Genomic DNA, 22,959 nt, shown 5'->3' on the forward strand with positions numbered 1-22,959 from the left:
AAACATTTGTTTCCGAAAAGCAAGCATTTGTAAGGCCTGTCTTTTCTATAAAAGAAGAATAGTCTTCACTTTCTAAATCACCTGGCTATCAAGAGAGCAATTCAAAAAAGAGATTGAAGTAGGGTCTCAAGTAGGTTTATCAAAGTGGAACAACAAAACACAGCTTGGAAATTTCGGAATTTAGAAACAGCTAAACAGACTACAATGTTTCAACAAAAAAGAGCTTCAGTTGCATTTTCTGAGTTTGATTTTCACCTTTCGGTTGCTCCAGAAAAAATTTCAACATTTTTAGACACCCAAGCACAAATTAAATATCTCTGAATTCACCATAACAAAATCTCTCAGCTCAATTTTCGTGTTTTTGTTATGATGGGTATTGTCCAGAAATAGAAGAAACTCGATTGCAGTTAATTTCTTAATTACAATTCTTTGATAAATTTTCTATTATTTCCCGCTTGAACTGATTTAAACTTTCTGTTACTTGTTACGGTTATTTGAATTTTTTTAGTTAAAAAACTTTGGCGGCTGTATGGCCATTTTCTAGCCAAGGGTGCAATACTTTCGGACCGTAAGTGTAAAACCTTAAGAGAATTTCGGGGCATAACTCCTTATGAATGTATGATGAAGATTTCATACCTTTGGAAAAGAAAGTATTGATTGATTTTTCTCAACAACGAATTCCGAGATAGAATATCCTTCATGCTTTGATTTATGATGCTTCTAAAATTGTCAGTGTTCCAAGGGTACCGAGGCAAGATGGAATGTTGGGCAGGGGGCAGTGGCGATTCTAGCCTTAAAAATCTGGGGGGGCTAACCGGGGGCCAAACTTTCAGTTATAGGAGCCAACCCTAGCTATTACTTTGGGAACTAGAAGAATGTAAAGCAGTGGCGTGGTGGCTCAAAATTAGCTAGCTGCAAGGCACCGGTTCTTAGCTCCCCATAGGTAAGTATGTCCTTGGTACAGCAGTATCAAGGCTGTTGTCATTATGCCAAATAGTTTTATTAGTGGTGTAAGGAGCAGCTGTGTTCCCTAGAAAAAAAACAAAGAAAAATTGTTGCTGGGGGCCCCTAAAGGTTCGGGACCGTTTGTTATTTGACTAAAAGTAACTTTGTTCTGTAAAAGTAAAATAAAAGTCTAATAGCTTTGTGAGGTTGATTGGTAAAACTTTTCCATAGTAATTATGTCTTATATCCAACCTTCATGAGATCAAGCACATCATTCTGTTACACAGAATTTCAAGTCATACAATTTCGATAAGCAATAGTAGATTGCCAAGGTATACTGGGGTGGTATTGGGCTGACCCTGCGCACCGCACCGCAAGAAGGTGGACCTTCGTGATAATATATAGCAAATATAGAATTTAAATGATTTTCAAGAATGGGTTTTTCTTGGTAACTACAGAACACTTGGTAACTCTTGGTTTTTACTTGGTAACTTATTAGAAAGCAACCAAAATCTAATAAATGTTCACCTCGGTTACAAACTAAAACGCTAATCGGGGCCCCTAGTTTGTTAAATAAATGCAATAAAAATAGCATTGAGAAAAATAAAGGGAGGAACCCTAACAAAGTGAAAAAACGATTGAACAGCTTTGGCAGAAAACATTGAATTTTTAATAGAAACTTTTGAAAAAACTGGGGGGGGGCAAAACAAAGGGCAAATAAATTTCTGGGGGGGCCAAGGCTCCCCTGGCTCCCCTGGCCCCCCGTGGAAACGCCACTGAGGGGGCCTTGTCAAAGGAAAATTTAGAAATCACAACAAAAAAAGTTTGAAAAAACTCTCTAGAGGAGGTATGCCCTGTGTTCATTTCCTTCTTGCATCAAACACACTTAACTTCCGCATCTCGAGGCAAAGATAAACATGTACGCGTCGAGCTCGAGACGAAAGCGCTGATCGGTGGACGAAAGATAGAATTGTATATATGTTGCTGTTGCTTGCCTCGTTTCTGTTTTGTTTTCCAAACGGGTGGAGATTGAAAAAAAAGATGGGGGGAAAGACCATAAATTCAAAAACTAAGCTAGGGCAAAAGTACCAATAAAAGTGCAACCTAAAGCAAATTTCCAGATTTGCCCGACAGAAACGCTGGCAGCCATATATTTGCCCGACAAAATCTGCTTTTTTGAAGATTTGGCGGGGGGGGGTGCAACTTGTCTTCACACATCACGAGATTTTCTGAAGACAACCCTTTTCTACAGCAGTTAATGAAGTGACTAGGTTAAAGCAGCTTTTCAAGAAAAATCGGAAGTCTATAAAAAGCCAAGTAAAAACCCTATTCTCATGTTTTGGTAACCCATACATTCCCTCGTACATTCCCCTCAACTATCAAGAGGTGTATATGCTGCGAATAAAAGAAGCATGATTCTTTGTTACATTTTTTGTTTCACAACTTGTTATTTAAGATGCTGACATCACCATAATTGTCATCAGGGCCCGTACTAAAGGAGAGAAGGAGAGAGAAGAATACAATTGGCATCTACACTGTTCTGTAAGATACAGTGCTTGTAATTGATAACCAAACGTGCTGTTTTCAAATTGCAATGCCATCGTGCATCATGTAATGTCTAGCTTCGCGTGTTTACCGAAAGAAAATCTCATAGCATGGAATGTGGTTTGATCGTGCAGTAAGGTAAATTATCAACTACATCCCGTTTGGACCTGACTTGTTTTCGATGAATTACGGATATGCGTGGAAATCACAGGGAAGAGGTTGTTTGCCACAGACTTTCCCCTTCTTTTACTTGGCACAAATACAACAGTCCTACATTAATGTACCACGCAGAACTTCCTAGCAGAATTAATGATCCGCCGATTAACAGATAAAGATGCGTAGCACAGTTGTCATAATCAATCATTCCCTCGTTTCCTTGTATTTCTTGATTTCACTTATGTCAATAGGTCCGGTTAACCGGTATCTCTTGCTGAAAATTGCACCAATATCCTTAATTATTAACCAGTTTTAAGTGCATCCTACTCGTAGATTCGACTTTGTTCCTTTTGACTCGATTTACATAAGGTGGAAAACAGTCTGTTGTGTGTGATATGCACGTATATTTTTCTATAAAGAACCTTGCTCAAGGCCTAATTTCTTAAGTTCCGTACACAGCGACAATATAACTATCATTCTTCTATCTAAAACTATTACTATTCCCTTGCATTTATCGAAATATTTCATTTTCGATCTAGCATTTCAGTACTTCAACATAAACACTGTTTTGCAATGGTTATTCATGCTTTTCAATTTACCTTTACGTACTGTTTTTTTCATGTCAACTTCGAAAGACTTTGAGATCTCCTGTCATAAAAACCACGCTAATTTCTTTTTAAAACTAATGCAAAAGTTCTTGCTCTGCGTTAATTTTCTTCGCGTTCAATTTCCTTAGAAATATTGAAACTATTATACAAATATTATTCTACGCAAATTTCCTAGAGTATAATCTCTTCATTGAAGCCTATAAAAAATTTGGAGTGAGGTGGGGCAGGTGCCCCAAAAATGATTTCCAAAGTGATTTAAAATTGCTTAAAATTTGCCAGTTTTTTAAAATGGTGCTCAGCGTGGTTTTTTAATGGAAATCGAAGTTGGAAGGTCAGAAATGTAAATTTTCCAAAAAACGTTTGATAACGTGCGGTATGTTCTTCAAAGTAAGACATTTCTATGTACTAATGTTTTATTGCATTGCTCTCAATGTTCCTATTTTCTCCAGAATGAAATCACAATCAGCATTCTTGTTTTCGAAGCAAATATCAAACGAATAGACTTTCTGCAAAGTTAATTCAAACTGTGTCCTCTTTGGAGTGAAAATTGACTATATATGGGTATAAGTATATATTTTTGCAATTTTTTGAACTTTTGACAAACGTTCATCAATGAAATAGGCAGGCATTACTGAGATACTTTTGTACCCCCAAGATAACACTTTCCAAAAAGGGTTTAAAATTTGCTAGATATGCAGGCACCCAAACATGAAACTAAATATCCTGTTCATCGATTATCTCTTTTGATAAGGATTTTTAACAGCATCTACTTCCAGCCGATTAACGCTATTTTGCAAGTGAGGAAGCTGAAATGGCATTGAGAAAGGCACTACCGGGGTAAAACTTTTCTTTTCTTGGACCAATTTGCTTCAACTGCCCCTGCTTCCGATACCTAAAATCACGCAATAACGGAAACAGCTATAGTAAATTTTCCCCAATTTTAGGCCGCTTATGATTGGCGTGGTTAGAATGCCCATCAAATTCTCCTTTCACTCTCAAGGCAACGAAGGCAAGTACCATTCAACGACTATCAAAGTACCTACCAAATTTGTCGAAATCATTTTGAAATTTTTGCAGTTTTGTCATCAATTAAACTTTGTGCAGAATGAAGAGTGAAAAGCTTACCTTGAAATGATGATTCTATGGCCTCCTTAGTTTTTACATTTTGTTTCTACATCCACTTCTGTTGCTACTATACATGTCTGCTTTGTTTTCTGCGTTGTTTTCATGTCGAGAATTCAAGTTCGAAGAACAAAGCAGTACCACATTACATTGCATTCTTGCTGTTGAAGATTTTCTATGTTTGGAAGCAAGAATTTAGCTTGAAATTTTTTGCTTTTCCTTCCAAACACGTGCATTGCGTGATAACGTTGCTTTTCCAAAGTTTCCCGCCTATTTGTACCGACTCGTATTCGGAACGAGACTGCCATGGCAAAACTGGCAGAATGAACGTGTAGAATTCGGAAGGCATGGGTAAAGTTCCAAGGGGCGATGGAACAGCCCAGCAGCCAGTGCTTTCCTTTCATATCCTTGCAATGACAACAAATGATATATGATGAGTTATTGTTGAAGATTAGGGCTTGTTTTTTTGCAAAATGTTCTATGTGTATAAACAGTTATGTATGGTTTAAAATTGCATTTTGAGTTTCAGACTTAAAGCGATCATTAGATAAAATTTTACGATTAATTTTGAATATCCAAATCGAGTACATTCTGAATCAAATAACTGACAAGACGTTTCTAAAAACAAAAATCTGATAATACAATACACCTCTCTGACATACAAAAGCATTTCTTGAGCCCAATTCAAAAGATTTTTCGCTCGATCTTTCTCTCGACATTTGATCTCAAAATCGAGCGAAGTCGAGCATGGATGGCCAAACGATTCCATTTTTCGCTCGATTATTCACTCGACTTTTTACTCATGCCAACAAAAAGAAGACAAAGAAACGCAAAGCAGCTGATGCAAATGTCCTTTTACATTCTCTCGACGAACTCTAGCGTCATAAGACCCTATTCGTTCGTTACATGCAGTAACCGTCACTAAATATTTTATTTGGTTTAAGCAAATTACTATTATTTAAGCAAATTATTAAACTATGAGACCCCAGGGTAGTATACTTCCCTGCCCCTTTTGGCTGCTCCGCTCTCGAATAAAGCCCTAGCTCTTTTAAAAAAATAAGCATTAGAGGTGATAACTGCGCACGCGCTTACTCGACTCACTCGACAAGGTGGCTAAACGACTCGATTTTTCACTCGTTTGGCCGGGGCTTTAGACATCGCCAAATGGAGAGGAAGACTATCGAAACACTTTGGAGAAAATCAATTGCCGTAAATCAATGGAAATTTAAAAGCCTTGTTGTGTCGAAGCTCTCATGTACTTTTTTGTGTTCTTTGTGCATATTTTTCCAAGTTTCGAAAACATATTTATTTTGAAATTTCATTTTTTCGGCAAACTTAATATCACTGAAGGATTAAACAGCCTAAAAAATATAAACAAATTCAAACAAAGCGCTTCACCTTACCTGTTTTTATCGACAATTCATCTTTGGACCTTAGCCACCTCGTGGTTTCATAGTGTCCATTTAAACATAACCGTAGCATTGCATGTCAAAGCCTTTTATAAAATGCAATTGAAAATGAGAAAAATATTTTTAGCATTTTAGCGGCGCATGTTTTTCTTGGTGCAAAAATTTTGGAATGAAAATGGGTTGTTGCTAGCAAAGTGCGTTTTTCTTTTGAAACGTGCACTTCTCAAAACGAAATTTTTTATTGGCATACTGTCCCCTAACTTAAAGTGGCTTTTGGAAGTTTTGCTCTGCATCAGAGCCTAGTTGTTATTTTGTACAGTCCTTAGATAATAACTTATAACTTATCCCAGGTTGGAGCCGCCACTGGAAACAGTAGTGGTATATTTTCATTTGCATTTTAGGGCTTCGACATTTCTGAATGTTGCAGTATAACAAATGTGATTTTGCAACATCAGCAGACAGTGAATTTATTGTTTCGGAACATTTGTATTACATGTCCTACTCCATGTGAAGATCATATTTGTAGAAAATGGAACTCAAGCAGTGTTATAAAGGGAGGGAGGTGGCTGCACCTGTACAAAAATTGGACCGTTAAAGTAAGTAGATTTAGCGATCTTAAACGTGTATATTCCAATCTGAATAAACTGACAACGCCTGTTCTGTTTGAGGCTGCTTATGGGTAAATTTACCGACAACTTAAAATTCAGCCTAATTTATTACTAAATAATGCTGTTTTTGACACATTTTTTTCAAATGTTTACAAACAAACAATTCCCAAACATATAATTGAATGCCGCGAAACTGTAATTAAATCTTAAAACGTACCATTGATATGATGAAGAAGAACAAGCAACTTTGAACGAGATTCTAACTGTTACAACTTTAGCAAGAAAGCAGGGGGCAAAACACTCTATTAAAACCTTAAACACTTTTGGTTCCCCTCGGAGCTTTACTGCGTTGGTATAGAGAAATAAAAGAGAACAAAATCACGTTTATAACACTCTTTCTTCGTTTCTTCTTAAATATATAAGAAAGCTATAAATAGTAAACAGATGTTCAATACTTATAATACATTAGCTTCAATATTAATTTCCGGATGACAATGATAGACAAATGTAAATATTATTTAATAAATTATTGATATTTTTTACTGAGTAAATATTATAAATACGTTAATTAAATGAAAACCAAGGATTAGGATACTCGCAATTTGTAACCGGCAAATAAACTCATCTCCGAGTTTATAATATAACCTATTCGTTCGACACGATAGTTTTGCATCATATATCAAGTCAGTTGCCTTCACAAGGTAACAATACATTCTCTAGGTAACACTCAATTATATTCAAATTTAGAAATATGTATAAACGAGGTGAAAATAAAAGAGATAAAAGAAACGATTTCGGGCTGAAAAGGGGTTTACCATTGCAAAATCAGTCACCTAGCTCAAGGAGTTTAAATGATATCTGCTTAGCAACAATCAGGTCAGGTTCTAGCACGCCCAGTCTATACAATCTCGTACCATTAAGAGGTGACCTTGAAAAAATTTAAAAAATACAGTTTATTATTATCTAAGAGTGTGTTCTTGTGCCACGTTTCTCTCATCAAGTCATGGTCTATAGACGCACCAACGGTCAGCGTCACCTTCCATAATCTGATGAGTGGCAGGCCTATGGTTCTCGACTCGGCGCGGGGGACGGAACCGTCGTCCAGGCTTGCCAATAGAAGGCCATATGTTCAGCACCATACCAAGAAGGATACAAATGCTTTTAATGAGGTTGAATCCTTTTCCAAGCCCAGTTCCGCGCACTACGATGGCAGGTGGCATTTTTCAACGCAGAAAACTCTGGAGGCAATACAGATTTGGTGCTCCATCACATCGGTGGCAATAGTAAGGCAACCTTTGTACGCCATGAAACACGAGTTTTTACATTCAAAGAACTTTGGGCTCTTTGCCCTCGAGTGAGGCATTGTTTGTATCGATGATGCTAGGAGAAGGACAATCATTGATACCAGAATGATTTTCAAGGTAACTTTTTCGCCAAAGAACTGGGTGAAACTGCTTCTCCCTTCCATCTTCTTCTTTCTTTGCGACAATTCTTTAGACTCTGATCAGTAAACTTTTGCAGTGATATCTAAAAGAAAATGTTAGGTATTCAAGGCATTCCCCTTGGTATTCAAAGAATTATTAAAAACTTTAAACCCTTACGCAATCTATTGATTCACGTGGAAACCAGAGACATGATGCAATGGCTTGAAATAACTGGAATGTGTTATCAGTCGCCGTATCAGGGCTTTGCATTTCTCCTTCAATAGGGACAGACGCCATGAATAGCGGCAGGAAGCACCGAGGAGTTTCAGTTCTTCCGAGTCACTGTGTCATGATAAACGAATTCGAGATAGGGAGGCTTCCGCGGTTCTTTCCGGACGCAACCGGGCAACATACATTTACCCTCCCATTCATAGTAGCAAAATTTCACATGTTTTAAATACGCAATACGATTCCCAACTGCGGCTGACGCTGCGCAAAATTGACATACACATATATCAAAGATATAAATCAAAGCCACGGAATCTGAAACTAGGTATAGCGATTGGGCAACGTAAATTGAAAACTTTCCAATCTGGCTATAGACTGTTTAAGATTGCATTACAACTATATGAATGGCAGACTTAAATTGCTGTCGTAATAACTGCAGGACGTCAGACTTGTGACTAAATATAACTAGTGGTTAAGATAACATGCTATTTAGAGACCCACAAATGAGTCAATTTCCCGTCGCCGAGCTAAAAACGCAGAAGAACGCTTCAGCTGGACGGAGGAGGCGAAGGACCGAGCTGGAGTTGAAAGCAGAAAACAGAGGAATCTTTAGCATACACAAATTGAAATTAGTACCACTTTTTCCTTGTGCACGTTCTCGCTGGACACTATTCAAGACATAGAGTGGGGGCAGCGGCAGGGGAAAACTACAAACTCATATTAAAAGATTTGGCAAAAAGGATTTATTTCACAAACAATTGGAAGGGGGCATGCCCCCAAGAGGCTCTTTGTCGGAGGCCCAGAAAATTAAATATGAAATTACTGCCCATAAAAATTAAACAATGAATTAAATCAAATGTAGGTCTTGTATGTTAATTCTAAAACAGATTTGCATTTTATTTTATCATTTCAAGGGTGTGCCTTACATTTCATCCTTAAAAAACCCCGACATATATTAGATACATTGGATCATATCATTAAACGGGACAAATTAATTTAACATTTATCTATCTATACTCAGCACATACCTGCTGAAAATATCTTGAAGATGTGCTTTTGTACTTGAAAAAAACTAGCGTAGCTTAGACTGTCGACATCCACGTCTACTTTCTGCTGAGTAAAATCTTATCTGACAATATCTTGTTTATGAGTCCTATCAACTGTGGTTTTCGGCGATAAACAAAGGTAAATTGTTAGCAGAACAAACATGAGTGGGCATATTGTCAAACAATAAATGCAATTATATGCGAAATTATGTCATTAGGGGCGATTTTATACCATACTGCGCGAATAAAGAGCTAGAGTCAAACTTCCTTAGCAGAAGGTCACAGAAAGGTGCCCTACTTTCCGGCCTGGCAGTTCTTGTTCTGATCATGACTCATACGGGCCTTTCTTTGACAATCAACTTGTGGTTTTAACAGAGGATCTACAGGAAGATAAGACAAATAAATGCCATAAGAAAGACCTTTACTTCTCTAAAGCTTCTAAGGACGTTTACTTCTAAGAATGTTTTTTTTCAACAAAACACGTTCATCACCTGGCCGTACCATTTTCCCGATCATCTTGGGCAATCACAGCAAAACGCAATTATCAACCGGTCGTCTGGACTGAACCTGAACTGAGGCACCGAGAACCTGGCCCTACGCAAGGCAGCTAACAAAACGTATTGCAAAGTTCAATCAATAAAAGAAATCCAATTATCAGTTTTCTCAGTTTTTTTGCCTTGATATGCATCTTTGAAGATCGAAAATTTCGGATGGCAACCTTTCGGAAAAACAACTTTCGGACAAAACTCTCAAACACTTTTCACATAATACAAACTATAATTTTACGTTAATCAATCATGGACTGCTCAAATTAACTATATAGATGTAATAGGAAAACTCAACAAAGACAAAAAAGAACTGCTACTTTACAAGAGGAAAAAGATTTGTTTTACAACATCTAAAGATTTTTTTGTAGATTTAGCAATATTTGCAGTACGGTTTTTCTGCCTATAACTAATGGGAGAATCAAGTTTGCTTTTATTTGAGAATCTTGAAAAATATATTGGTATAAAACTTTCTTACTCATGCCAAAGCTAGACACTTGAGGATGGTATGGTTTTCTTTGACAATTTTTTTTCGAAAATCAAATATTACATTCGTTAAATGTTAGTCACTGTTTTTGCATTGCATTGTCATTGTCGATTGATAATTTATGCTAATTACACAATGTTATTCCAAATATAAGACATTCCGAAAATATCAAATTTAGTTTTTATATGACTAATCAAACAATAGTACCAAATCAATAATTGTGTTGATGCTGATGGAAGCGACCATGATTGAGGGTGATGACGATTGAGGATGATTGAAGATCACTGATGATATTTCATTATGATGATGACAATTGATGACGATTGATTGATTTATTGACTGACTGATTGATTGATTAGAATGATTGATTATGACGAAGACGATTGAAGATGATTTATCTCGACAACGATTGACGACAATGATTGATTATGATGATGAAAATCGGTGATGATTAATTGATTGTTATGATTGTTATGTTATGATTAGGATGCTTGATTATGATGACGATTGGTGTTGATTCATCTTTACAACGATTGAAGACGATGATCGATTTTGATGATGGCAATTGATGATGACTAAACCTGACAATGATTGATTATGATGACTGACGATGGCAATAATCATATCAAGAATAAAAATGCAAAAAATATTAAAAAAGGATCAGTCAGTCTAAAAACACAAAGCCCATCACATCCTCATTAAAATGATCACACTATAAAAAATAATCAAGAGAATTGAAATGATGGCGCTACCGGTATCTTTATTACCCTCTGAAAAGGTCTGTTTTATGATGCCGCATCTTTTATTACTGCTTAGAATCTTGTTTATCTCCTTGCTTTTGCACATGGAGAGAACAGGGTATTTAAAAATCCTTTTATGAAAATTGGCAGTGGTTCGGACAAGAGTCAGGAAAGAATAGGCCAAAGATTATTCATCTAATTATTTAGAGACGCAGGTGATTCATATATTTTGATAAAGCTTGATTACTCTACAAAAACTTGGGCTTGTTACCGGATTCCCAAACCTGAAAATCATATCAGTGAGAGGGCTATTTAAAGAACAAATGAAACACTGCTGGGTTTGTAAAGCAAGAGCGTTTGACAAAGCTAAAATCAACTAACGGATTATTCGTAAATGAAGGCACTAGCAAACAGAGGAGCCATTCATATAATACCTTGTTTCAAGATAGGGATATTTTTCTCCCAAACACGGGGTGGTAACCTCAAGGATCATTCACGTTCTTCTCTAATTTTTCCTCTCTCGAATTTCACATCTATTTTCCGATAAACAGATTGCGTAGACGTGCTCCATTGATGCCTCTTAGTTGAGTATTTGAAATTCGGATGTTCTGCTTAAAATGTACAAACCACGCCTTTAGAAATTGGGGATACAGCATAAAACAGCTAATCTAACACAAAGATACAACCACGCAGAGGAGATTCCAGTCCAATTTACAAGATAAGAACAACAAACAGGAAAGGTTCAATGATACACGATGTTAGCGCTACTACAGGCACGCAGAACGCCACAACAGTTTGTTCTGTTTCCCCTCACATTTCTTTTTCTGATCTTATCAAGACAAATGCTGCCTCCATCATAGGAAGGCGAATTTTACGACGGTACCCTTTATCTTACACATCTATACGCAGACAGCAACAGCTTTGCAGTTACCAACAGATGCCTTCCCTTTGTTTTGAAATTAATACGTACCTTATCAAACAATACCTCTTCCTTCTCATTAAATATCTTTATTCCAATTGCAGCCATCGAAGGCGATTTAAAAATATAATAAAAAGTAGCAAAGGTTTTTTCATGAGGTCGTTTAAATTTTCTCACAAGATAAGCATTTTGCATAGACTTCGTTTGTTTCAAATGGTATTTTACAGAGTTGGGGCAAGTGATAGTACCCTGGGTTCACGAGCGTCAGGTGTCAGCTGGACAGAGTACACAAACATATTTTTTATGTTGTTATTGCTGCTGTTGCTGTTGCTGCTGCTGTTGTTGTTATAGATATTTATAAAAAAACTGATATTTAGAAACAGAAAAAATTATTCTAGCGTGAATGTTCGATATGTATACAAAACTACAAATACAAAAGTTCTTGGCGAGAATTTTGCATCCCTTAGATTTGAATCCGTATGAATGCAATATAAGGGCAATTATATTAGTTGATAAAAGGCGATTGGCCACCCATAGAGGGCTGGCTAGCTTAGTATTTGCAGGGATAAATGTCATTACTGTTAATATGAAATACACCACATAACGTTTATTTTAAGCGTCAACATGGACAGTTTTATTAAGCTACTTAAAAGCTATTTTAACCTGAAAAATGTAATATTTGTCCATATCTAATGCGCAATGGGTGGCGTGGCAGATAAGGCTTTGGAAGTGAGTTTAAAATACTTTAAGCTGTCCCATATCAAAGCCTGCTGGAATGTTTCGCATTTCAGAGAAAACTTTGAAAACAATGCACCCAATATAGAAACGATAAAAAATACCAGCTGCTGAATAACCTAATTATTCAATCTTGATACTGGCAAATAACGACGGAAAAACATGGAATTTCGCCTTTCATCTACCAGCCATTTCCATCGGCAGTTTTTACAACTGACCAAAATGGCATTGTGGTTTGTGGAAAATCAATGATTTCCAATCAAAGATTTCTGACTATTTTGGCAACGAATAGGACCGGATTATGGGTTGCAATTATTTCCAACATTCTAGTATTTTAGGGCTTGCCTTCCTTAGAATTACTGCTAGCTTAATGACAGTTGATATTGGGAAAGTAACGATAATCGTCACAGGTTTCTGGCAAAAAAATGAATGTCGTAATTTAATCAAGGCTTTTATGTGCCAAAACCAGTACTTACAATTGGTAATTTAAAACTGTAAATTGAATATGGGTTAGCGATTTTCAAAATACCAAAGTCATTGGTTGTTAAAATTAAATCAATGTTGCGGTCCAATATCTTAGAATTTATTGAAACCTTGATTGCCAATTCTCAATTCGGTTACACTTTCTTTATACAAAGCAATAAGATGATGCCAAAAAATACTTTTTTGGACAAAATGCGATCAAAATAGAGCAAAGCAAATTGAGCCCACAAAGCAAAAATCAAAGCTATTACTAGAACAAAACGGGCTAACACCAGGGCCTCCGATGAAGGGGGGGGGGGGGGGGGGCACGGCCAGACGCCACTGCAGCATTGATTCGATCTTTGCTTTGAAAGTATTCAAAGGTATCCACTCATTTTAAGTGCAACCTTGGTTTTTAAGAATGAAGGACCTGTCTTGGTTCCAAGGTTAAACTTTTAAGTAGGTTGGCAAATGTACCAGACATTAGGAGTGATTTACTATCTATATAAGGTTTTTTTATACATATACAAGTTACTGTTTGCTGCTCTACACCGCAAAATAAGATATATGTCATTAACGTAAAGAAAATTGTCTTGTCCTATTGTACATCTCTTGACAAGCGATCGGGTAAGCTTCTCGTAAACAAAATCATTGAAGCACGTATGCCGCAACAAACGTGAACAGAAGGGTCGGAAAATTTCTCTTTTAAGTGAAATCCCACAAGTATTACCTAGGAACTATTACGACCACTGCTTATGATAAGCGTTTTAAATGAGAAAACTCTGCAGTCATAATCAAGCTGACCACACAGCATGCTTCGTTACCATCTATTTGGAAGATTTGCAAATTTTTGTTAAAGATTTTGGGTAAAATTTAAAAAGACGGAAACCCACAGCCCCGGCTACAATTGAGCAATAGGTAGTGCTTACTGTATGGAAAAAGTGTTAAAAGAGTTCTCTTAGGCGCTGCTTAGAGAGGATGAGCCAGATTTTAACTTTAAGGAAAACATGTACAGACACAAGCCGACGCCACACAGGAGAATATAGGTATTTGTTGCTGCGATGTTAATGGATTAAAATATCTTGCCTTGCGCAGCCGCCTAGAGACCGCACTGCCAGGGCTTCGCCATGAAGACGAAACAAAATGGTGCAGAAAGACTTTTTAATCCTATTGGTATTTGAAAAACGCCACACACGGGTTATCCGGGCATATTGCTAGCTTTTTTATCTCTCAGTAGCAAAGAAAGTTTCGCCAAGGGAGGTTTAAGCTCATGTTGACATTGGAAATATGTTGATACAATATAATCTGCTGTAAGACAGATATGCATGGCAAAAACGCACAAACATAGAACACAGGCATCTACCTTCACATGAAAAGATAATGAATGCCGAAGACCCATCATAAAACATTTATACAGTAAACCCAAATTATTATTTTCACTCTGTTGACGAAATTTTGTTTCACATTAATCTACCACCCAGAACTCGTTGTGAATTAGCAAAAAGGATCAACATCGTGTCTGCAAGAAAAATCTGGCACCATCTATAGCACGCAGTATGTATAAATTCGATGCATCTTCACCAACCAGGCCAGTAGTTCTTGGCTAATACACTCCATTTTTATAAAAAAACGCTTTGTAGGAACACCAAGCTCGCATTGTCAAAAGTATGGAAACTCGGAAGGAAACTTAGCCTCAGATGGAAAAATTACATTGTGCATTTGAAAATGTTCTCTTGTGTTTGCAAAACAGAGCAGATTTTATCAGCTAATCTACTATGCTACGAAAACCTTCATGCAAAACTGTTATTAAGTGGTGTTTGAAACAATATATAGTCTGTAATTGTAGCAAAGTCAATGTCAGAATAAGTACATTAAATAGCTACATGGAAGCAAGAGGGGTGTAAAAATACTCAGTATTGTACCCATCCCTGGTAAACATTTCAAATCTTTAGATAAAACATCTCTTCAGCTATGAGCAGCAACTTGATAACACAACAAATTTTGCATTTTTAAAAATTATTATTAACTTAATTTTTATAGAATCGAATTATGGAAAAAATGCTATGTTCAGCCAGCAGAACACGGAACATACAACAGAACTGATACTTTTGAATACGGTGCGCATTGAATTTGCTCCGTTTCCAGCGTAAACAACGGAGAAATTTGAATATTCTAACAAGCAACAACTTTCTGGCGTCACAAAAAGAGAATTCGAAACAGACGGTCGCAGTGACAAAACTTTTATTCACCACACCTTTGCAGAATTTGATACAAGTTGTTACGGCTTCGTGAAATTGTTACAGAGTTTTTGCTCGAACAATGTGACTCTTACCGTATTCATTTGAAAAAATCGTTTCTGTGTGAAAGGACAGCGTTTTTATCAACGAGAGGTAGAAAAGCGAATAGGAAGCACAAGGCATCACGGTATACGTAGCCTCAAAAACTTCTGATTTAACTCTCTAAAAAAGCTTGATTACCACATATTCCTTTGTTGAAGACGACGCCTAAGGGGTCCCTTCACAACCACCTCCTAACCTTTAATGGTACCATGATTGGTTCGATTAGATGAATGACCAAAAACCGCAAAGGATTGCCGTAAAGAGACCTTTCAAAATCATTTGTAAGATCTTACATGGCAAAATTCTTAATTGCAGTCAAGTGCAAAGCGTGGATCTTTGATCTGCGGAAAAGCTAATGAAGAACTTTTATAAAGAAGTCATTAATGTAAAGGGGAGATAATACAATCGATATTGTTACAGTATCACGTCAAAAATAAATATAGGTTATCGCTTCACTTATCAGCTATCTTATCGCATGAGTTTAAATTTCAAGTCAGGTTTATTAGGTAATTGAAAGAAAAGCCCAATGCAATCGTGGTTAGTTTATTGCCCAAGGATAAAAGGAAAATCAGCTTCTGCGCGATCAAACAGGGGATGTAGGGCTTTCATCCATGGAAGCAAGAAAAGAGGATACTTAATGTCTAATCATTCCACAAAATTGACAGACAGCAAAAGGACAATGATCCTTTTATTGGTTGTTAGGTTAAGTAACGGCGAATAACTGCAAAGTTCAACACGACCTTATGCTTAGCAGACTTATATTAAATATTTTCAGTATTATGGTTAAAACGAAAACGCAAAAAACAGAAGCATTATTCATGCCTTCTCGTTTTCCATAAAACTGTTTTTAGATCACAATCAAGTTGATGAAACAACAAATTAGTTTAAGAGGTTTTTAAATCAGTCGTAACATAACTTTATTAACTTCAAACTGAAACAAAATTATCGGCAATTCACTCTTCAGCCAAGAAATAATGGAGTCGTAGTATTGAGGAAAGTCTAAATAAATTACGATTGTTCGCTATATCAACAAACAATACCACAAAACGTTGCCCTCTAACATTTCAAAGCTACTTATTGTTAATACTTTAGGAGATTGAAAACCATTTAATTTTTTTCTCTTTATTACGAGCAAGCACTATGAAAGAGTTTTGATCCATTTTCGGAGAAAACCGTTAGTAATTTAAACTTTGAGTAATTACGAAAGAACCATTTAAAATTTGAGAAAAAACGATTGGCTAGATTCAGTGCTACAGATGTCAGATGCCTGCCCCATTTCTTTGCATTATAAGCAAAGAGGCAAACCACTTCTAGGAGTTTGTGTGTGTTGCACTTTCCAAAAACCTAATACATTTTAATTATAGAACTGTTTTCCGGGGCTTGCTAAGTGACTTTCTAATATTTTCCCAACTTTATTCGACTAAGAAATATCTTCTTGTCTTGTCAAGAAATTGGTAGATAAGTTTTATGGATTACGGTTGCCCAGTGGATTGGCACTTGATGAGTTCCATTTCGTTGGGGACCATCACATGTGACCAATTTGTTAAATGTTATCTAGTTCCACAAACTGAAAAAGTACCACTGCTCGTATGGAGATTCACTAGTTATCGTTCGAGGACTAAACAACTTGTTTGGTTTCCTTGAATTTCTTTAAAAAACACTGGAAAACCAACACGCTAATCACAAAGGACATGTGAGAAATCATTTAAACGCCCTGATTTTTCTGGACACAGTGCTCTTTTGTAATTGAAAAGTAAGAGATCTATCTTTCTTAACCAGATAAGGACACTAAAGACATTAAAATTTATTCAGGTCCTTCATGCTCGGATCGCAACAAGCAAGTGCCTTGACTCATCCCTTCATGGCATACCTATGCCATGAAGTCTGCATACCTACTTTTGAATAGGGAATGGGGTTGCATTGCAAGGGAAGGGCTTCCTTATCTATTTCGTTAAGGAGACGGGGGTCAGATGTTAAATGAATGGCACGTTAACAATTAACGATGGCATACGAATGGTAACCCTTTAACCTGCGGGCAACATGCAATTTAGTTCACGGGCAGCTGTAAGTTGATCATCTGACAGTGCAGATTCGGGGATATAGAACGATCATATAGACTTAACACGAACATTTTTGTACCCGCTTTAAACGTAAGGTTTACCTTGACATGATTTGGTTGAAACTCATTTTCCGCAATCCACGCCCTACTCACGCTTGGTGTTGGTTTTCAAAAGCCATAAAAAGAGTTTTTAGAAAAGACCATGATTGCAAGTTGCGGTTGTAAGAAAAGGTTTCGTATTCGCCACAAGGCATACTGATTCTTTGAAGATAAACAATATCTAGACAACTTTGTGTCAATCATTGATAATTTCTTGATAACAGACGAAAAAATCTAGAAACATTTTTTGATTGACATAAACCACCAAACCATCTCTATTCTGACAGAGACAGCGGTGTACGAGTTTGCGTAATACACGATGGAGTCTATATCTTATTGACTTGTATGATGTAATAAAGATGAAAATGGAGTGACACTTGAATTTATCGGAAGGAGAAAAAGCTGTGATATAAAAGGGTTCTGTTAATTTTCGTATGGTGACATTTCCCTTATTGCTTGAATTGATAAGGAGCCGCAAGTTCTTGGTTTAGGGGTGTGGATAAAAAGAAAAAGAATCGCCGCAAAAACAAACATAGTCCATGTTCTAATTTTAGTTTTTCTCATGATATTCTGAAGGGGTTTAGCTATCAAACGACAAAAATAGACACAAGCAAATATTGACTGTATTTGGAACCAGTCAACAAGTTGCAAGATCAGAACCTTCTCAAAGAAATGCGGCTGTCGCCATCGAGTGTAATTTAGAAATACCTTGGTTCTCTTTCGTAAAGTACGGGGCTGATGGAACACAGAGAAAATGAAAAATTTTACTTGAAAAAAAAAACAAAAAAAATTTTCATCATTCAAATGACTGTAAATCGCAGGAAATATACAGTCAGTATACTGACAATTTTATGTAGCAACATGTGTTGCTGTTACAAAAAATCATCGGTATAGCAAAAGAAACAAAAAGAAACGATACAGAAATTTCGGCTGGAACAGTATTAGTAAAGAAGATATTCAAATTCGCTGATGTAAATTGGGTAGAAACGAATTTGTACACCTCAAAATACGATTGACACATTAAAGCAACAATAAAATTTGCTAGGAAAGTTTGGAAGTATCTGCTTTGAGGGCTTTTGCTGTGCTGAACGTCGATAATAAACGGAAAAAAATTACTTTAAAAAGCAACTTACCTCGTTTCTTTGCAATTTCTTTCTCTTAAGGTGCACGATCAATGTCAACCCCTCACCACACGTCTCGCCAAGACGTCTATCCGAAAGAATTATTTCTCGTTCGCTAAGGGATGTTTCCTCGAGTCACGATTTGCTCTTCTGACGTCCCATTCAGCGCAACCAGTATTTATGGCTTAAAGAACAAAGCCCTTTAACATCATTGGTCCACCTATGGAGAAAGCTTACCTATAAGACCATTTGTCTTCTAGAGTTCCTATCACGATTATCAATGCTTATTGTTCACAGGAAAGGGGGATGTCCTACAAGGATAAGATTGGGGATGACATAAACGGTCTCTATTCCATTGACAGTATTTGTTTATAAGTTGTTTCTTATTTGTTTAACATATAATCAATTAAAACTAGGGCGTTAAACTGCAAATTTGTCCCTTCCATAAATGTTTTTATTCGAACTACATGTTAAAAAAACATTTCATAACAACAAGCCGCGGCTTTGTAGCGAATAGTGTAGTCATAAATTACTCTATTGTAAGTCATCGTATTTAGGGGACCTTTCATTCATTCTACATTACCAGAATGAAAATTTCCTTTCCGATTTTGTTGGCCCCGATGGCTTCGTCTGGACGACTTAAAATCTCTTGAGTAAATGATAGCTGTTGTTGTTGTTGACTCCTTTAAGAACATGAAGGTATGTTGCTACAGGAGTTGTTGATACAATTAATGGTTTCAAAAACAGATTGCTAGCAGGCTTTGAAAAAATTTTATGAGTTTGCCGTAATTTCTAACACATAACTCAAACAAAGTCTTTCCATTAAATATTATAATTCTGTTATTATAATTTGATACAAACAAACAGTATCACACAATGAGCGCACAGTTATTTTGAGGGGGAACTTCACGCGCAATACTCTCTGCGTAGCAAGTCTGGCGAGCCCGAGGACGAGGATATCTTCAGCAGAGGCGTATTTGGTATGAGCCCCCCACCCCCCTCAGCAATTATACGAGCTGGTCGGCAGGTACAGTAGTAATAAAATTGTCTTTGTCTATGTCCTCATCGGTAAAATTCACTTTGGATGACTTATCATGACTTTTGCTTTTCAAAAGCTCTAGAGTTTCGTTTTTTGTCTATTTTTAGGCAAAATGAATTTAATGAAGCTTGAAAATAAAGGGCTAAAATAGTTTGAACACTTTTCAATAAGCGTTCAGGTGCAGTATTGTAAACCTAGAGTACTTAACAAAACGCCTCCGGTTCGAGGCTGTAAAATGCATGTTACGTCATCGAAATATAAATGATATTCTATTCTTGGTAATATTGCTGTTGACTCAGTAGAACAGAAGGCAGTCTTAAACCAATTAATGTGCCCAACTGTGCATTGCATTCATTTTTAGCTCAATCACAGCCAACTTTACAATAACAAAAAATTCAGCGAGCGTGTTTCATTTGTTTTGTTTCATTCAGTGGGTTACGCCTACAACAAGGCAAAAAAAACCAAAAATCAATTAAAATTTACAAAGTCTTTGAATAAGAAGGACAACGCGAAAGCAGGAAGAACATTACGAAAGTTGAGGCTTTGGCTTAATATTAATTTTTCAGACAAATATGCTTTGAAAAAGTGGTTTCGATGCCACTACGTCATCAACATGGCAAAAACGTCATAAACAAGTATTGAGATTTGCCTGATTTGATCATTCAGAAAGAATTTGAAGCAGTGGGCAAGAAGGATGTAGTACTCCCAGGCCCTAACAGCATGACTCTGTTTTCATATTAATCCGTTGTTGTTCATAAAATAATATACGAACCGTTCTATACGAAAAAAAGTTATGAAAAGGGAGACAAACCAGAACCGGATAATGGAAACAGCCCCTTCCCAGGTTCAGTTTTATAGGGGAAAATATGAATTTAACAATATGTCTACTTGTAAAGCAGGGGGTGTAACAAATCTAGAAACTAAAATTTTAAGGTTGATATGTCAATACTTGCAACAACAATTTTCCAATTCTTAAAAAACAAGGTAACCTACTGTTCAACAGTATCGCGTTTTCCCTACTGAATTTCAAAGAGATCGTGTGGACATAGTTGAATTAAGATCATGAGACCCTATGGGGTATTCAGCCCCACAGGACGTCTGACGACGGAGTTAGTATGCGCCTATTACATGGCTATGTATGATTCTGAATTGTATACTTGAGGTACACAAACTTGATCATAAACAAGGCGAACAAGAACTTAAAAAGATGAATGAAGCTATATCAGAAGACACATCTTCAAAATTATGCCTGGTCCAATATCACCTGGAGCGTAACGTTTTAACGTGCGATAATTTCTTGTCACTTGTGGTTAAATTATAACAAATAACGATTTACAGCATTTTGGTCTTTAACTGCAGAGATGGGAATTCTTTTGATAGCACAATGTTTTACGTCTAGCACTATCATACTAAAGAGGTGGAAAATGAACTTCTTGATGGACTAGTTTTCCTTAGAAATTCCTCTCCCTGTTTCGAAATTTATCTTCCACAACAACTTCAGCATGAATGAATTTTCATATCCAATTTGAAATCGTCCTAAAATCTTTGAAAAGATAAGAACTGTAAGGTTCTTAATGGGGTTTTGCTTGTCCTTCCCATAAAGAAAGCTATTTCATTTAATTGGAGTTTATGAAAACTTAATTACATCCTTATAAACCATCTTTTATAAAAAGGTTACATCAAAACTCTTCATTACCAGTAATATTGGTTAGAAGTACGACTTCAGTTACAGATTAAACGATCTTGTGAGGCTTCTTGAATGCAACAGTTCTATCTGAACCTGTACATCTTTGAGCATTTCAATCAATTAGATTTCTCCAGACAAAATACCTTGCTTTGAGGGTACAGACTGTTGCTAAGCTGGAATAGCAGTAAGATTTATTTACCAAGGGCTATGAATGGAAATTAATTCAGGGAGGATGACAGTTTCCTGCTAAAACAGACACCGGGGGCCTATTTCCGCCACTTCTTTTTCAAAAGCGAACCTCGTTAACCTTTCACTACAGTACAAATGACGTCAGATGCCTGTTCACAAATCATGCTGAAAATCCTCTCGAAACGTTAGCTTCTGGTAAAAAATTGTCTGAAATTTCAACCAGCATCTTATTAAAAAGCAATGACAAAGTTATGAAATGACAAATTAGGTATCAATGCTTGTTTGGATTCGTAGACATTTCATTGAAATGCAAACTGAATACAAAAACGTTTAACTTGTCAAAGGCAATCAGAAAAGATCCCAGGAACTTATAAACTGACAAAGTTGATGTTTTAAACTGGCCGCAATTTAAGACAATATTACATTTTAACTATGAGCATTGAAAAAAATCATTCTTGTAGAATAAACAAAAATGAATATAGAAAACGCCCAGTTATATCATAAATGTCTTTGAAATAAGAGAAAACGTTTATTTGAAAAAGATTGGGTTAACGAGAATAAGATTCTTAAATAAAAAAATCCAGTTATTTATATCTCAGAACGATAAAAATAACATTTCTATGAAGCTGATAAAAAAGATTCGTTGGACTAGAAAACCACAGCATCATCCTTTACATCTTTAAGGGTGATGAAGTAGGAAAGAGTTTTTACGATGGATAGCAATAACAACATTCTCCCTTAATCTCGTATTTCCAAAGCCATTGGGTATGTAGCAGCTTATGCTTGATACAATAGTGATACAATCAAACCATTGCAAAAAAACATTCAATGAGTCTCAATTTCTTCTTACCAAATTGCGTTTTAGAAAGATGCTTTGGTTGACCATTGACCACACTTGCAGCGATGGGCAGTCTTTTATTCTCTAGGTAAGCTTCAGAAAGCTTTTGGTCTGAAAAGCAAAAGCAGATTGGCACTAACTTTCTTCTTGATACATTGGTCGTTGGATTAATAAGATTGGAAGGCTTGGGTGAAAAATTAAACAAATCAATCACGGTACTAAGATTCAGTTTCCGATCGGCAACAAAACTGCAATGGACTACTTGGACTTTTGCTACAAAACATCAATTTTAGATATGCTTGCTAAGCACATTTATATAAATTTGCTATTGATCACCGATGAGGAAATCACAGTTTTACTCAAAGTGTTCCTGACAAATTGCAATGCTGGTTTCAGACCACAAAAAGGAGGATATTACTATAAGGAACATGTGTCGAGTTTGCTTGGGTCCTCTTATTGCAAGGCCAGACTACATGACAAACCTGCAATGCAAGGAACAATTTGCATATACTGTAGCACGCCCCAGCTAGCTGGAATATAACGAAAGCCAATAAGCCTATCGCATGTCTATATTATAATAAATATTTCAAATAATCAGTTCGCTACCTT

At 36.5% G+C, this 22,959-nt stretch overlaps 1 long non-coding RNA gene across 2 annotated transcripts in view; it reads right to left on the reverse strand.

The window, feature by feature from the left end:
* The window catches only part of LOC148958953 (uncharacterized), a 133,942-nt gene that overhangs the window by 97,356 nt on the left and 13,627 nt on the right, over window positions 1–22,959 (reverse strand). Inside the window, exons 3-5 of one of the 2 annotated variants that reach the window (XR_016144194.1) lie at window positions 22,363–22,461; window positions 18,610–18,817; window positions 4,380–7,920 (exon numbers count right to left, since the gene is read on the reverse strand). This is a non-coding gene — a long non-coding RNA (uncharacterized LOC148958953). Of the gene's footprint in view, window positions 1–4,379; window positions 7,921–9,073; window positions 18,529–18,609; window positions 18,818–22,362; window positions 22,462–22,959 lie in introns of those variants that run through there. The other variant, XR_016144196.1, reaches the window with a different exon arrangement.

This window comes from Rhopilema esculentum, chromosome 11, assembly GCF_057945365.1.
Source record: "Rhopilema esculentum isolate cy_ngs chromosome 11, ASM5794536v1, whole genome shotgun sequence".
Classification (NCBI taxonomy): Eukaryota; Metazoa; Cnidaria; class Scyphozoa; order Rhizostomeae; family Rhizostomatidae; genus Rhopilema; species Rhopilema esculentum.